Source organism: Chiloscyllium plagiosum, unplaced genomic scaffold (assembly GCF_037043375.1).
Source record: "Chiloscyllium plagiosum isolate Xiang-an unplaced genomic scaffold, Cpla_swu_hap1 HiC_scaffold_11, whole genome shotgun sequence".
Lineage (NCBI taxonomy): Eukaryota > Metazoa > Chordata > Chondrichthyes > Orectolobiformes > Hemiscylliidae > Chiloscyllium > Chiloscyllium plagiosum.
In genome coordinates, this window is record NW_028270149.1 from 49,697,987 (window position 1) to 49,713,941 (window position 15,955).

The following is a 15,955-nucleotide window of genomic DNA, read 5'->3' on the forward strand; positions in this document are numbered from 1 at the left end:
GGCATTAAAGTGGACAAGTCCAGGTCTGGATGGGATCTATCCCAGGCTACTGAGGGAAGCGAGAGAGGAAATAGCTGGGTCCTTAACAGATATTTTTGCAGCATCCTTGAACACAGTTGTGGTCTCGGAGGACTGGAGAATTGCTGTTTAAGAAGGGTAGCATGTATAATCCAAGTAATTATTGACTGATGAGCATGACAGCAGTGGTAGGGAAGCTGCTGGAGACGATACTGAGGGATAGGATCTATTCCGATTTGGAGGAAAATGAGCTTATCAGTGATAGGCAAATGGTTTCATGCAGGGAAGGTCATGTCTTACAACTTAATAGATTCCTTTTGAGGAAGTGAAAAAGTTGGTTGATGAGGGAAAGGCTGTAGATGTCATTTACATGGTTTTCAGTAAGACTGGGCAACAGGAGACAGAGTAGCAGTGGAAGAGAGTTTCTCAAATTGGAGAACTGTGACCTGTGGTGTTCCATAGGGATCTGTGTTAGAACCACTGTTGTTTGTGATGTACCCTAAATGATCTGGAGGGAGGTATAAGTGGTCTGATTACCAAGCTTGCAGATGACACTATGATTGGTGGAGTAGCAGATAATGAAGGGACTTTGAGAGAGTATAGGAGAATTGGGCAGATAAATGGCAGATGGAGTTCAATCCAGGCAAATGCAAGGTGATGCATTTTGGAAGATCCAATTCAAGAGTGAATTATACGGTAAATGAAAAAGCCCTGGAGAAAATTGATGTACAGAGAGACCTATGTGTTCAGGTCCATTGTACCCTGAAGGTGGCAACATGGTTCAGTAGAGTGCTCAAGAAGGCTTTCCTTTATTGGATGGGATATTGAGTACAAGAGTTGGCAGGTCATGATACCGTTGTATAAGACTTCGGTTCAGCCACAATTGAAATACCGCATACGGTTCTGGTCGCCAAATTACCAGAAAGTTGTGGATGCTTTGGAGATGGTGCAGAGGAGGTTCACCAGGATGTTGCCTGGTATGGAGGGCACTAGCTATGAAGAGAGGTTGAGTAGATTAGGATTATTTTCATTAGAAAGACAGAGGTTGAGGAAGAACCTGATTGAGGTCTACATAATCATGAGGGATATAGATAGGGAGGATAGCAAGAAGCTTTTTTCCAGAGTAGGGGACTCAATTACTAGGGGTCACATGTTCAATGTGAGAGGGGAAAAGTTTAAGGGAGATATACATGGAAAGTTCTTTACACAGAGGGTGGTGGGTGCCTGGAACATGTTGCCAATGAAGGTGGTAGAGGCGGGCATGATAGCATCATTTAAGAGGAGAAAGTGAGGACTGCAGACGCTGGAGATCAGAGCTGAAAATGTGTTGCTGGAAAAGCGCAGCAGGTCAGGCAGCATAAGCCCTTCTTCCCGAAACATCGATTCTCCTGCTCCTTGGAAGCTGGCTGACCTGCTGCGCTTTTCCAGCAACACATTTTCAGCAGCATCATTTAAGATACATGAGTGGGCAGGGGGAAAAGGGATACAGATTCTTAGAAAATAGGTGAAAGATTTAGATAGAGGATATGGATCGGTGCAGGCCTGAAGGGCCAAAGGGCCTATTCCTGTGCTGGAATTTTCTTTGTTCTTCGTACACGTGCATAGTACTTGACACTGTTCCGGCTTTCTCGAAACCAGCTCTGTATGTACACTCTTGTTAATATCTGTCAGCCAGATTAACAGCCCCAGTCAAGGAACTCCTACTCAGAGGTCCACCTGACTGAACTCATTACCATCACTGCACTACCACAGCAGCAAAATTACAAAATTAACATGTATGATCTATCAATCCATATTTCACTCTGGAGTATGACTTGAATTCTTTATTTCTTGAATTATTCTGGCCACAATTATCACAAAAAATATGCATTGCTCATGAAGCTGTTGATATACATGGTGTAATTACCATAATCCTAAGATTTTAACTTGCCTCCTCAATTTTTCAAAGGGTTTAGAATAACTAGCTGAACCCAGGAAAGTGTCAAACCATTCTATTCAATTCTTGTTTGAATGTCTGAAAAGTGAATGTGGTTATCTGTTAATATACCTGTTTATGTTTAACCCAATTATCTATATTTCATTGGTGTTCACCAATATATGTGGAAATCAGCAGTGATGGTGGAAATAATGTACTCTGGAATAACTGCCTAAAGAAGCTATATTTTAAAAGTTGATTTCATGTTCAGTATTAATTGACATGATATGTCTTTATTTTATATAGTAATAGAATTTTGTTTTAAAACACAAGAGTAAAGTATGTGCTAAGTACTCTTCATTTTTGCAGTTTAATGCTCAATAAAGTTATTTACAACTTATTTATAGGAGAACTAAAATAAAGGAAATAAGAGCATGTGAAACAAGACTAGTAGTTAACATGAAGAATGCCTGACAGTCTTTCATATGCAAAGAAATGGTAAAAATATAGACAGCAAAAAGGAGGGTCAGATTAGACACTTATATTGTCTAGAGGAAGTGGAGCTGAAAATGTGTTGCTGGAAAAGCGCAGCAGGTCAGGCAGCATCCAAGGAGCAGGAGAATCGACGTTTCGGGCATAAGCCCTTCTTCAGGAATGAGGAAAGTGTGTCCAGCAGGCTAAGATAAAAGGTAGGGAGGAGGGACTTGGGGGAGGGGCGTTGGAAATGCGATAGGTGGAAGGAGGTCAAGGTGAGGGTGATAGGCCGGAGTGGGGGTGGGGGCGGAGAGGTCAGGAAGAAGATTGCAGGTTAGGAAGGTGGTGCTGAGTTCGAGGGATTTGACTGAGACAAGGTGGGGGGAGGGGAAATGAGGAAACTGGAGAAATCTGAGTTCATCCCTTGTGGTTGGAGGGTTCCTAGGCGGAAGATGAGGCGTTCTTCCTCCAACCGTTGTGCTGCTATGGTCTGGCGATGGAGGAGTCCAAGGACCTGCATATCCTTGGTGGAGTGAGAGGGGGAGTTGAAGTGTTGAGCCATGGGGTGGTTGGGTTGCTTGGTCCGGGTGTCCCAGAGGTGTTCTCTGAAACGTTCCGCAAGTAGGCAGCCTGTCTCCCCAATATAGAGGAGGCCACATCGGGTGCAGCGGATGCAATAAATGATGTGTGTGGAGGTGCAGGTGAATTTGTGGTGGATATGGAAGGATCCCTTGGAGCCTTGGAGGGAAATAAGGGCGGAGGTGTGGGCGCAAGTTTTGCATTTCTTGCGGTTGCAGGGGAAGGTGCCGGGAGTGGAGGTTGGGTTGGTGGGGGGTGTGGACCTGACGAGGGAGTCACGGAGGGAGTGGTCTTTTTGGAACGCTGATAGGGGAGGGGAGGGAAATATATCTCTGGTAGTGGGGTCCGTTTGGAGGTGGCGGAAATGACGGCGGATGATACGCTGTATATGGAGGTTGGTGGGGTGGTAGGTGAGGACCAGTGGGGTTCTGTCCTGGTGGCGGTTGGAGGGGCAGGGCTCAAGGGCAGAGGAGCGGGAAGTGGAGGAGATGCAGTGGAGGGGATCGTCGATTACGTCTTGAGAGGAAATTGCGGTCTTTGAAGAAGGAGGCCATCTGGGTTGTACGGTATTGGAACTGGTCCTCCTGGGAGCAGATGCGGCAGAGACGAAGGAATTGGGAATATGGGATGGCGTTTGTACAGGGGTCAGGGTGGGAGGAGGTATAGTCTAGGTAGCTGTGGGAGTCGGTCGGTTTATAATAAATGTCCGTGTTGATTCGGTCGCCCGAGATAGAAATGGAAAGGTCTAGGAAGGGGAGGGAGGTGTCTGAGACGGTCCAGTGAATTTGAGGTCGGGGTGGAAGGTGTTGATAAAGTGGATGAACTGTTCAACCTCCTCGTGGGATCACGAGGCAGCGCCGATACAGTCATCGATGTAGCGGAGGAAAAGGTGGGGGGTGGTGCCAGTGTAGCTGCGGAAGATGGATTGTTCCACATATCCTACGAAGAGGCAGGCATAGTTGGCGCCCATGCGGGTGCCCATGGCTACTCCTTTGGTTTGGAGGAAGTGGGAGGATTGGAAAGAGAAGTTGTTCAGGGTGAGGACCAGTTCAGTCAGTCGAAGGAGGGTGTCAGTGGAAGGGTACTGGTTGGTACGGTGGGAAAGGAAGAAGCGGAGGGCTTTGAGTCCTTCGTGATGGGGGATGGAGGTGTACAGGGACTGGATGTCCATGGTGACACTGACACTCAGTTTGAATTCTGCCAGGGCCACTCACCTCTTGACTGCATTTTAAACTTCATTCAAACATAGACAAAAGATCTAAACTCTAGAGGAGAGTGACTGCTCTTACATTTGAATAAGCTTGGTATCAAGGAGCCCTCGCCAAACTGGACTAACTGGGAATAAAGGGGAAAATTCTCCACTGGTTGGAGTCATTTCTGGCAGAAACGGTTAGAGGTCAGTCATCTCAGCTCCAGGATATATCTGTAGGAGTTCCTCAAGGTGGTGTCCTAGGCTCAATCATCTTCAGCTGCTTCAATAATGACCTTCCCTCCATCATAAGGTCAGAAGTTGGAATGTTTGTTGGTTGAATTTACAACATGCAGCACCATTCTCAACTTCTCAGATACTGAAGCAGTCAGTGTCCAAATGCAGCAAGAACTGGACAATATCTAATGGCAAGTAAAATTCATGCCACACAAATGTCAAACAATAAAAATTGACAACAAGAGATCATCTAACCATAGCACTTTAACATTTAATAACATTATCATCACAGACTCCCACACCATCAACAAACTGGTGGTTACCATGGAATTTGGACAATAGGTTAAGCAAGCCATTTCAGTTGCTACAATGTAGTCATTACGCAAGTGTCATTTTTCAGGAGGAGGCTGCTGTCACCAGTTCAAAAGTCAAAATGCCAACTATAGGACAGATCAACAACATGTATGAATTTCAGTGCACTTGCTGAACATGCCTGGATATGTAATAGTTACATTCATACCAATTAAAAATAATCAGTTAAGCTCATAACATGGCTCACACTGCTCAAAGTGGCATACATTCATATAATAAGGTAAAAACCATGACTGCAGATGCTGGAAACCAGATTCTGGAGTAGAGTGGTGCTGGAAAAGCACAGCAGTTCAGGCAGTTCAGACTGATTCGTATAATAAGACCCATTCTCTGCAAACAAGTGCAATATTTTCAAACCTTGCACCATTCTGAATTACTTGCGAGCTTGGGAACCTATAGTTTCACATCAACTTTTCAATGGCAAAGCTTTTGCCAATCAGAGTTTACTTGCCAACCAGTCCATACCCGTTACTCCTATCATAAAGTATTGTTGTCATCATTTGAAATTTAGCATTCTTAGATTTATCCAAATGAGTGCAAGACAAGAATGACATGCTACATATGCTAAGTTCTGTACTTTTATGCAACTTTTTTTTAAGAAGTGAAAAGGTGGCAGTACTCCCTGGGTTGAGAAGCTTGTAACACTTTGAATGGAGAGTGGGACACTGCAGTAGAAACAATGGCACTGAAGGAATTGGGGTGAACTATAAATGTTAGGTGGAGGAAAGGAAAAGATGTCTGAGGAAGACAACCTCAATTGAAAGTCCAATCTGGTAGCTCTTTTCCCTCTAAACCACATGCCATAAAGATGGAGAGAAAAAGGAACACAACAGAGTGATACTTGTTTCATTGTAACATTACTGGACTAGTTATCCAGAGATCTGGAAATATGTCAAATTCCACCATACCAGCTTGTAGTGTTTCAATGAAATTCATCTGGAATGAAGATCTAATTTAATAGCCATCATTAAAAACTAATTTAGTAACTTTAGGGAAGAAAATCCACTGTCTTTATCTGGTCTGGCCTACATAGGGCTCGAGACACACTCAATGTGGTTGGCATTTAACTATCTTCTGAAATGGCCCTAACAAGGCAATGAGATGAATTAAACCACTCCAGAAAAGACAAAATAGATTAAAACCTGACAAATCACCTAGTCTTGATCCATACATTGAAAATGACAAATGGAAACAAGCTGCAAAATCCTCCTCACTGACAGCTGAGAACCGGAGCCAAAATTGGGAAAGCTGCACCACAGACTAGTCAGGCAATATCTTGACATGGTCATGGTCACTAAATAATACATTACACCAATGTCCCGGATTCTTCACTAACTAGACAGGCCCATCATAGGGGACAACTGAGTGACATACAGTCAGGAGAGAATTGTCTTTGAAGTCCTCACCATCTATAAGGCTCAAGTCAGGTATGTGATGGAATTCTCCTTATTTGCATCTCCAATAATACTCAGAAGCTTGACACCATCCAGAAGTAAGCAGCCTGCTTGGTTGGCACTACATCAACAAATGTTCGCTCCTTCATGACTGACTAGTAGTGTCAATATGTACCATCTACAAAATGCATTGCAGAAATTTGTCAAAGTTCCTTAGACAGTTCCTTGCTTCCAAAGACATGACCACTACAGACTAGAATGATGAGCAGAAAAAGCATGTGAGCACCACCACCTGTAACTTCCCCTTCAAGTCACACAAACTGACTTAGAAATATATTGCCATTCCTTGACTGTCACTGGATCAAAATCCTGGAATGTCTAACCTATTACTATTATGCATGTACCTACACTTCGTGGGTGCATCAAAATTCATGAATTTAGGGAGTGATTGCTTCCAGTGACAGTACTGACAACCAGAAGGTACAGATTTAACTCATTGGCAACCTAACCAGAAGTGACATGAGGCAAAAGAACATTTGCATAGAGAGCTGTTACAATCTGGGAAATATTATTTGAAATAGTGGTGGAGGCAGATCCACTAATAACTTACTAAAAGAAACAAGTTAAATATTTGTAAGGTAAATTTGAAGGAGACTAAAGTGCGATTATTTGATTTTACTTTTTCACAATACTAGTAGAGACAGACCTAAATATCCTTCTCCTCTGCTATGTCATCCTATAATCCTAAGATAATAACCAATGCTTCAGTACAGAAATTACTGTGTCACCTTCTGGTGAAGATATGCCTATAGGCTGGTGTATATTTGATTTCTATGCTGTGCCCTATTCAACTAAACACTGGACAGGTAAATTAAAGCAGCCGCAAAGTCCATTTTCCAGGATTGGATAGAGATACTGAGCCAATGGTAAATGCCTAGCATCAAGTAAACAATATAACTATGATAGTATCTATTAGTCATTTGATCACTTTGACAAGCAATGGTACATGCAAAGCAAGGTGACGCATGTGTTGATCTATTTTAACATCACATGGTTTGCAGTGTGTGAGAGACAATGCTTTCATACTGTCAAAAGATGTCACTGTCTGGCATACAAAGCATCATATAAACCAAAGTAATGTCAGTGTTTATCATTGGACAGCTGGTTATAGCTTCAATAGAGTTCTGGTTTAGCGACTTAATGCTTCATGCTTTTAACTGAAGTAAAAAAAAACTTAAAGGTTAACACTGTCAATCACAGACTTGTTTCTATTCTTCGCTTTATCTAGCTTCTGAATTAATTAGTTAACACATAACATCCACTATCTGTTGCTCCAATGTTGCATTAACCCTACCTTTGCTGAATGATTGCAACTCTGTCACTAATGGGAAAGCTATTTCAAGAATTCAAGTTGTTCACCAAGAATGATGGTGGCTTGCCCTCCGGACCCAACTTTCCCAATTAGGAACTCCAGCAGTTGATCCATCTACCTGCCAGCTGTCAGCAGAAAATAGTGGATTGGAGTCTTGGACAAGGAATCCTTTCAGAAGAAGAGGGTTTCAGGTATTGGTTGGGATCTAAAAGGCCAGGTCAAGCCAGTGACATGGAAGGTCTGAGACATGTGGAAAGGAGAAGTCAGAATACAGCACCTGCAGCCAGTGGGGGTAGACATAGAGCTGAGCAGCCAGAGAAATGCAGGTATAATGTTTAAAGAAGAGGCAGAATAATATGCAACTGAGGCTCTGGGAAGCAGTCAAGCCATTCACATCTGCTGGACACAGTGTAAGAAATGACAGGAAACAAATTACTGGACAAGGGGATGATGCATTAACTGCTGTGAAAAGGAGATTGATGCATGAACTTTATTTTTAGAATCCTAATACAAACATTTGGCACAATTTCCAGTATCTGGAATTGTTTTTCAAAAGCCTACAACAATGAAACTGCCTGAGTAGGACTGAACAATGATCCAGATGAATAAATGGTTATTAAAGCTTGGTAAGAAAAAAACAGATGAGTGGGCCATTGATTCCGCACTTCATGTAGTCTCCATTTCATGTCAAACAGGCAAAGAAACCTCCTACTGATTATCACTTTCTGCATTCCTCAGCTGATGGCTCAATAATCCTCCATATTGAACACCGCTTGGAGAAAACATTAAGGGTAACAAGGATCCCCTGCATACTTTGGGTGGGGATTTCAACATTTCTCACAGAGTTGTCTGCAACTTAAAGGATTAATTAAGAATAACTTCCACATGGACCCTGATGGAGGATGTTGCTGTGATACTGCCATCATGTTAAGTATGATCGATTAATAACATATCTAATAGCTCAAAACTGACTGTACATGAGGTGCTGTGGGCCTCATCAGCAGATTGAAGAACCAGAGAACTAGTACAAAACAAAATACACACGTTAAATAGCAAATCGTTGTTTCCCTTTGAAAGTTGGTATTCTTGCATTTGTGCTGATGAGTACAAGATGAAAATTTTCAACAGCATGTGTCTTCTTTCAGAAATACTCAACTTTTTAAATTTGCACAATCGCTTGCTAGTTGTGTCTGATTGCTTGGCAGGTCCCAGCAGGTCCAGTGGCAGCAATGGTCAGAATTGGGACTAAAATCCATTCCAGGTTCCACATTCCAGAGCCCAGGAACCTAGTCTCCAGTGTTTCATGGCAGGGAGAGGGAAATGATGTCCAAATTGGGAGTGGGGTCTTAATAGAGAAGTTGGTAAGGGGAGCAGATTATGGGGCAGAATTAGGGTGAGCACCTGCTGTGGACAGGAATTGTGTTGCCTCTCCTGTTTCTGGCTCTCCACAGCCAAGCAGCCACAAACTAAACTCCACTATCAGTTGTAGAGATTGCAGAAAATAAGCAACTGGTAACGACAGCAAACGCCTCAAAAATTCATGTCTGGTGAGCAAGTAATTCAGTGACCCCCAGCATTGAACAGAGTATGTTCCAACTCTTGCTAATCATATTTTCACAAAAGGAATGACGGTGCTGTGGTTTCCGCTTTTTTGTCTGTGACTTCAGGGGAACCCCATACTGGCAAAAAAAGAGTTGATGGTGACTAGAGGAGCCAAACATCTTTCCAGCCTGAAGCCTGAGTGGAGTGATTTGTCCCTAAGTCCCTTCCATCAGCCTCCATGTTGAAGCTGTGCAGGTTGCCTGAGGTTTTGTCCACACACCATTCCCCATAATTGCAGAGAGGCCAAAGGTAGTGGAAGTCACTGGTGACATTTAACCTCACCTCCCATCTGCACACCTGTAACAGATGATTGTAATATTTTGCCCTTGAAATCCTGCCCTCAGAATGTTTGTTTTGAATGAATTTCAGAATTTAATTATAATCACAGGTTTTATATAGTTCAAAAATGAAACCTTTTCAAATTGGATCCAGTAATCTGCCAGGATCTAATATCCTCATTAAAAAGTGAGAAATCAAACTGAGGAATTCCATACATATGAATTAGAGTCTCACAGGTTTTACAATCTGATTTTATTTGACTTCATATTAAATAAACATGTTAAGGGCACCTTTCTCATTATCCCTTGCTTTACATCTTCCATACCTATTGCAGCTTTTTAAAACTGTATAGTATATGTAGGCTTTGTTTCCACGGGTCAGTGGTGGATGATTTTGAGAGGTAGATTGCTCACTGCAGAATTCTCAGTCTCTGCTTTTGTAGCCATTGTACTTATTTGGATAGTCAGTTAAAATGTTTTGGTCTGGGTTTGTGGTGCGACACTAACTTCAGATCAGAGGTTTTCATGTTCAAATCATGCCACGCTCACAGTGTTTAACGGCAGATTAACTCCTGGGATTTTATATCAGGACAGAGTTTGTTACCTGGAGGTGTTTCTTGATAAAATTTCTCTTTTTCACAATGGTGTGTGCAAGGAATGAGCTGTCAGAGGCAGATACAATTACAACATTTAAAAGACATGTGGACAGGTATGTGGGTATTGAAAGATTTAGAGGGTTATGAACCAAACATAGGCAAATGGGATAAGTTCCATTTAGGAAACCTGGTTGACATTGACAAGTTGGGATGAAGTGCCTATTTCCATGCTGTATTACTCTGACTCCAATTCAGTGATGATAATGTCATTGACAATGTCAAGAAACATGATTAGATTCACTTTTATGTGGGAAAGTGATGGCTTTGTGATATTACCACTAGACTATTAATTCAGAGACCCAGGTTCAAATCCTGCTATGGCAGGTCATGGAATTTAAATCTAATTTTTGAAAAATCTGTACTCTGAAAGAGTCTCATGACAAACATTAATGCATTGTCATGGAATCATAGAATCCCTACATTTGACCCATCAAGACCTTCTTGGCCTTCTGAAGAATCATCCCCCTAACCTCTCCATGTAATATTGCACTTCCCATGGCTAAGCCACCTAGCCTGCACATGCCTGGGTACTATGGGCAGTTTAGCATGGTCAATTCACCTAACCAGTGCATCTTTGGATTGTGGGAGGAAACCAGAGCACCCAAAGGAAACCCATGGAGAAAATGCAGATCATTGGGAAAAACCAATCTGGTTTACTAATGTCCTTCCGGGAAGGATACTGCATCCTTACCTGAACTGGCCTACGTGTGACTTCAGACCCACTGCAATGTGGTTCACTCTCTTTTTTTAGAAAAACTGCCCTCAGCAATTAAGGATGGGCAATAAATGCTGGCCTAACCAGCAGCACCCTCAATCCGTGGATGAATTTTATAAAAATTAAAGTTACTCAATTCAGGGATGCCTGTTGATGATTGACAATGTTCAACACCATTCAAAACTCCTCCGATACTGAAGCAGTGTGCGCCTTACAGGAAAATCTGGATAACATTCAGACTTAGCTGATAAATGGCAAGTAACATTTGCAGCATAAAAGTGCCATCTAAATTGGAGCCGCTGGTGTGATTTATTGGATCAGTAACTGTGGAAATGTGGTGAACTAGGACCCAAAACATTGACATTAAAATTTTGAAAGTGTAGTTCTAAGTGAACTGACAATGAGAAAATTAAGATGAATGGTATATAAAGTGCATTTCAGAACCACAGGATATCCCAAAGTGCATCCAAGAAAGTAGTTTTTAAATCTAGTCACTGTTGCAACATAGGAAAGATAACAACCAATTAGTGCTCAGAAAACTCCCACTGACCATAATGTGATAATTACCAGACAATCTGTTTTAGTGATGCTGACTAAATGATAAATATTGAGCAGTCCACCAGGGATAGGATCCTTGTTTTTCTTTGAAATAGTTCCATGTGAGGTTTTACTTCACTGGAGATGGTGTACAGGACTTAGATGATCTGCCTTTTGGATGAAACTTTAAAATATTTGTGCAGTACTCCTTCAGTATTGCACTGCAGCATCAGGTTTGAGTTCACAACTTGAATCTATAGCTTTCTGCCTCAGAAAGAATAGTGCTACCAATTGAGGCACAATTAGTTTTTTTTTTATCAATACACAGAGGGGACTAGAGATATTAAAGCAGTTAAAGAACAATGTCCACTCCCACTTTCTCAAGGGAATCTGTGCAAAATGCCACTCAGCAAGTGACAAGCAGACCCCCAAGAATAGCCTCTGAAGTTCACTTATTGCATAAAAAGAAATAAAAGACAATGTTTGTATTTCATGTAATAACAAGGCTATTCTTTATTATACAATAAAATCCTGCTGACTGCAGGAAAGGTGTTCTTGAAGAACATTACAAAGGGCGAATGTGTAAAAGGCAAACTTGTGTCGAAATAAGAATCAATGGGATAGATCCCAATTGAACAAAATGTTGACATCAACAAACATTGTTTTCATAAATAAACGGGACATTAATGGATTACAGAGCATTACTTCATTATCTTTTTTGATTTTGCAATGATCATTGCAATTGATTTAAATTCAATTGACCTTTGTTTAACTTTACGGTTTTCTGATATGTTTATGTTGCTGCTGTTTTGAAAGACAAACACAAAGAAAGCATAGCTTGGCTTGAATGAAGGAAAGTGGTTTTCATCCAGCAAAATACATTCCAGATCTTTTACTTGGCTACTGATAGTTGGGGGACATTCCCAGAATGCATGCAGAAAAGCAAGCAATAACATCGCAATGACCAAGTACGCAGTGTCACATCTGACAGCAGTAATATATCAGGCACAAGAGCAGACACCTGCACCTTGGTAGGTCCATACACAGTGGCACTGGGTAAGGAGCACAGCACCAATGTTCAGGAAGAGAGCTCTGAAACAGAGGTGTATGTGAACACTTCGCATCAGACTGCAGAGAGTGGTCCCTCCCCAAGGGCTTTGTGGGTCAAACTACAGCATGTAGGCTGCAGCACTTCAAGAAGGCAGCTCATTACCACCTTCTCAAGGGCAACTAGTTCTGGGCAAATGACCAGCTAGCATACCACATCACACACGAGAGGAAAAAGAATGTCACAATGATGTTCACAATGTAAGGCATGAAGAAGGACCTTAGGTGTCACACTGGTGCTTGGTAAGATTAGATTACTTACTAGATTAGATTACTTACAGTGTGGAAACAGGCCCTTCGACCCAACAAGTCCACATTGACCCTCCGAAGAGCTACCCACCCATACCCATTTCCCTCTGACTACGGGCAATTTAGCATGGCCAATTCACCTAACCTGCACATTCTTGGACTGTGGGAGGAAACCCATGCAGACACGGGGAGAATGTGCAAACTCCATACAGACAGTCGCCTGAAGCGGGAATTGAACCCGGGTCTCTGGTGCTGTGAGGCAGCACTGTGCTGCCCTAAAAACAAAACGTGGAGTTGCTTGACCAGCAACACAACACTGGCAAGAAGATGCAACAGCGGACTTTTGGTACAGCCAGCAGGCGCCACTGGCATTTGAACCCAGGATATCCTGTTTACTATACAAGCACTGTAACCATCTAAGCCATGGCACCAAAGCACTTGCTGCAGCAGCTGCAGGAGATGTAGTATGGCCAACTGTATGAGTTTACTGATGCTTTGCAAGTTTATTCACTGGGAATAAAGAAAGCCATGGAGCAGATGAGCTGGTCACATCTCAGGTTTTCGAGTAGATGAGCTCCTCCCACAGGAGTAGCCAACCAGATGGAAAGCCAGATGTAGCAGCACCTGCAGCACTCTGATATCATGCATGGTTCTCTGTATAGCATACACCAGTCATTCAGTCACTGTTATCAGATTTCTGTGGCCATCAGCATCTGCCTGGTTTTCCGGTTTCCTCTCACAGTCCAAAGATGTAGACATTTGGTGGATTGGCCATGCTAAATTTCCCAGAATGTTCAGGGATATGCAGGCGAGATGGATTAGCCATGATAAATGAAGCATTATAGGGATAGGGTGCTGGGATGGGTTTGTGTAGAATGTTCTTTGAAGGATTGGTGCAGACTCGATGTGCTGAATGGCCTCTTTGCACACTGTAGGGTTTCTATGCACTGCAGAAATTCACCAAGACTCCTTTTAGACAGCACCCTCAAAAATGTTATGATTGCAGGGTAAAATTTAATTATTTAGTGGCATTGCAAAGAAATGAATAAGAACTATACAAGGAACTGATGAGTGAAGCCAGTATTCAGGCATCTATTCAGCATATCATGTCCATGCGAGGTTTCTGCAGGAAAACTCAGGTAGTCTCCAGCCTTTGCCCATTCTCTGGACACTTCCAGTTCTTTTTCTTCAGCAAATTATGGGGAATGCTAATATTCCAGCAATGCAAGCGACCAAGTAATCTTCTGCGCCTCCACACTTGAAAGCAGTCAGCAACATTCTGGATGTTCCAGAAACACAGATCCAGAGGCTAATCTGCATCATGACCACTCATGATAGAGTGTCACAACAAACGTGGCTGACACAGCTAACTGAATGGTTTGTACACATGGTTTTCAAGACCTTTAATAACTAAAGAAAATCTTGTCATCATTCTGCTCCTTTAAAGAGCGAACAGAAGGTAAGGATATTTACAATAAAAAATAAATCTACTTGAGGAAAAAAATTCCTTTCAAAAAGCTGGTTTTCCATAACTATCTATGGTATGTAGCCATCACAACTACAGTTGACACAAACATTTCATGTTGCTAGATGTTTCAAGATGGCAACCAAGTAGGACGGTCCACATGGAACTCCTCTGCTTGCCAGTCCCTTTCCCTTTTCTTTCTTTTTTTCTCCTCTTTGTCGCCTTTCTTTGCTTTTTCACTATCCTTGGCCTACCTGGAGTTCAGGAGCAGAGCAAATGCGGACCAAGTCCTGTGGTGGAGCAGAGCAAACACAGACCGAGTCCTGCAGCAGAGCAAACTCTGGCCGAGTCCCATGGCACAGCGGAGCAAACAGGTCAGGTCCTGTGGCAGAGCGAGCACAAGCCAAATCCGTGGCTGAGCAGAGTGAACGGGCCGAGTCCTGTAGCAGAGGAGAGTAAACAGGCCGAGTCCTGTAGCAGAGCAAACACAGGCCGAGTCCTGTAGCAGAGCGAACTCGGGCTGAGTCCTGTAGCACAGCGAACACAGGCCGAGTCCTATAGCGGAGCGGTGCTAAGGGGCCGGGTCCTGTAGCAGAGCGGAGCTAACGGGCTGAGTCCTGTAGCAGAGCGAACACAGGCCGAGTCCTGTAGCAGAGCGAACACAGGCTGAGTCCTGTAGCAGAGCGAACTCGGGCTGAGTCCTGTAGCAGAGCGAACACAGGCCGAGTCCTGAAGTGGAGCGGTGCTAAGGGGCCGGGTCCTGTAGCAGAGCAGAGCTAACGAGCCGAGTCCTGTAGCAGAGCGAACACAGGCCGAGTCCTGTAGCAGAGCGGAGATAATGGGCCAAGTCCTGTAGCAGAGAGAACACGGACCGAGTCCTGTAGCAGAGCGAACACGGGCCGAGTCCTGTAGCAGAGAGAACACAGGCCGAGTCCTGTAGCAGAGCGAACATGGGCCGAGCCCTGTAGCAGAGCGAACACGGGCCGAGCCAGGTAGCAGAGTGAACAAGGGCTGAGTCCCCTAGCCGAGCGGAGCTAATGGGCCGAGTCCTGTAGCAGAGCGGAGCTAACGGGCCGAGTCCTGTAGCAGAGCAAACATGGGCCGAGTCCTGTAGCAGAGCGAACACGGGCCGAGTCCTGTAGCAGAGCGGAGATAATGGGCCAAGTCCTGTAGCAGAGAGAACACGGACCGAGTCCTGTAGCAGAGCGAACACGGGCCGAGTCCTGTAGCAGAGAGAACACAGGCCGAGTCCTGTAGCAGAGCGAACATGGGCCGAGCCCTGTAGCAGAGCGAACACGGGCCGAGCCAGGTAGCAGAGTGAACAAGGGCTGAGTCCCCTAGCCGAGCGGAGCTAATGGGCCGAGTCCTGTAGCAGAGCGGAGCTAACGGGCCGAGTCCTGTAGCAGAGCAAACATGGGCCGAGTCCTGTAGCAGAGCGAACACGGGCCGAGTCCTGAAGCAGAGCGGAGCTAACGGGCCGAGTCCTGTAACAGAGCGGAGCTAAGGGGCCGAGTCCTGTAACAGAATGGTGCTAAGGGGCCGAGTCCTTTAGCAGAGCGGAGCTAACGGGCCGAGTCCTATAGCAGAGCGAACACGGGCCGAGTCCTGAAGCAGAGCGGAGCTAAGGGGCCAAGTCCTGTAGCAGAGCGGTGCTAAGGGGCCGAGTCCTGTAACAGAGCGGAGCTAAGGGGCCGAGTCCTGTAACAGAGCGTAGCTAAGGGGCCGAGTCCTTTAGCAGAGCGGAGCTAACGGGCCCAGTCCTGTAGCAGAGCGAACACGGGCCGAGTCCTGAAGCA

General features: G+C 44.1%; 1 protein-coding gene across 3 annotated transcripts in view; it reads left to right on the top strand.

The window, feature by feature from the left end:
- The window catches only part of arhgap36 (Rho GTPase activating protein 36), a 217,779-nt gene that overhangs the window by 43,722 nt on the left and 158,102 nt on the right, over window positions 1-15,955 (top strand). The window contains exon 2 of one of the 3 annotated variants that reach the window (XM_087992042.1): window positions 8,289-8,481. The exons of the other annotated variants lie outside the window; for them this stretch is intronic. The gene's annotated coding sequence lies outside the window, so the exon portion shown is untranslated. The remainder of the gene's footprint in view (window positions 1-8,288; window positions 8,482-15,955) is intronic. 3 annotated transcript variants of the gene reach the window in all.